The following is a 2,325-nucleotide window of genomic DNA, read 5'->3' as shown; positions in this document are numbered from 1 at the left end:
AGCTCAGCACCACTAATGCAAAGCACTCCACTCTGGCAGAACACTATAGCTGTCTCCCAGAGTGCTGACTCTGCCTTTCACTGCTGCTGTTGTCTCTCTCTCTCTCTCTCTCTCTCTCTCTCTCTCTCTCTCTCTCTCTCTCTGTGTCTCTCTCTCTCTCTCTCTCTCTCTCTCTCTCTCTCTCTCTCTCTCTCTCTCTCTCTCTCTCTCTCTCTCTCTCTCTCTCTCTCTCTCTCTCTCTCAGGGTGCATAGGGGCAGCGTAGCGTGGGAGAACAGGGTGGGGGTGTAGTGGCACCTGTTCCAGTAATCTGATGCTTTCTCCCCTGTTGCTGGGCTATGGAGGAGCTAAAGTAATCTAAAGTAACGTAAAGTATTAGCTAAAGTAAACTCTTCTCCCTTCTGGCTCCAAAACTATATGGAATTAACTTCCCATTCCAATGAGAGCTGCAGACTCTGTCACTCCCAATCTTCCGCCGTAGTCTGAAAACCCACCTCTTCAGACTCCATCATGGCCCGTAGCACTTGTCCTAGCCTTGACAAATTTACAGGCGTATGCAAAGGCTCAATTTATGTAACTTAGATAGCATTTTATGTAGACATGACACTATATAGTGTATATATATATGCATAGTTTCATTATATATATTCCACTGTTTCGTTCTTAGCTTATGTATGATTCATGGTATAACTACTTTGTATGTATGATGTATTGCCATGTTTTTGTTCTTGCTTAATGTATATCGCTCTGGATTAGGAGCGTCTGCTAAATGCCTAAATTGTAATCAGTAATCGGTAATCTGATGCTTAATATATCACTACTCTTCCTTTTTTCCGTTGCCTGTTGTTTCCATTCTGTTTTTAAGTAGATATTAGGTATTATTGTTATAGCTTTTTTCAAAACATTTTTGGTACCCCCAAAATCATGAATAAATGTGACTAAATTTGACTGAGAGACTGCCATTGGAAAAATACTTGTTTTAAAAAGTGCTATTTGCGGACATCAAGGGCTGTATTTTGCGTGTCTTAAGTACCAGGTCTTATTACTTAACTTAAGACCTGGAGGCGTGCTCAATGCTCTTTGGTCACTCAGAATAGCCAAATGGCATTGATCACGCCTCCAGGTCTTAAGTTAAGTAATAAGACCTGGTACTTAAGACACGCATAATACAGCCCAAAATGTCTCTTTTGGGTTCCCAGCTGTGTACTGTACTATGTACTGTATCTGTCAGATACTTCATCGTATGTAATCTATATAGACTTAGTCCTTATGTAATCTATATAGACTTAGTCCTTATGTAATCTGTATAGACGTAGTCTTTATGTAATCTGTATAGATTTAGTCCTTATGTAATCTATATAGACTTAGTCCTTATGTAATCTATATAGACTTAGTCCTTATGTAATCTATATAGACTTAGTCCTTATGTAATCTATATAGATTTAGTCCTTATGTAATCTATATAGACTTAGTCCTTATGTAATCTATATAGACTTAGTTCTTATGTAATCTATATAGACTTAGTTCTTATGTAATCTATATAGACTTAGTCCTTATGTAATCTATATAGACTTAGTCCTTATGTAATCTATATAGACTTAGTCCTTATGTAATCTATATAGATTTAGTCCTTATGTAATCTATATAGACTTAGTCCTTATGTAATCTATATAGACTTAGTCCTTATGTAATCTATATAGACTTAGTCCTTATGTAATCTATATAGACTTAGTCCTTATGTAATCTATATAGATTTAGTCCTTATGTAATCTATATAGACTTAGTTCTTATGTAATCTATATAGACTTAGTTCTTATGTAATCTATATAGATTTAGTCCTTATGTAATCTATACTAGTTCTTATGTAATCTATATAGATTTAGTCCTTATGTAATCTATATAGATTGAGTCCTTATGTAATCTATATAGATTTAGTCCTTATGTAATCTATACTAGTTCTTATGTAATCTATATAGATTTAGTCCTTATGTAATCTATATAGATTTAGTCCTTATGTAATCTATATAGACTTAGTTCCTATGTAATCTATATAGACTTAGTCCTTACTAAACTTATTCTTCTTTCCTTGTATTGTATTACGGAAAAGAGCACCATGGCCTTCTTCCAATGTCCCCATCCCACCTTTGAGTGTAATCTCTATAGATTATGTATATTGATTATGTTAATTGATGTATATTGTAATTTGTAATTGATGTCAGCAATGTATACTCTTATCTCTGGCCAGCACAATTAAGTCCCTGGAGAATAAAGTTTGCAGTTAGATAGTGGTTCCCAAAGTGTGGTCCGGGGACCCCCAGGGGTACTT

This window comes from Electrona antarctica, assembly GCF_951216825.1.
Source record: "Electrona antarctica genome assembly, contig: scaffold_248, whole genome shotgun sequence".
NCBI lineage: Eukaryota > Metazoa > Chordata > Actinopteri > Myctophiformes > Myctophidae > Electrona > Electrona antarctica.
The sequence above is the reverse complement of the archived record's forward strand: the minus strand, read 5'-3'. Positions refer to the sequence as shown.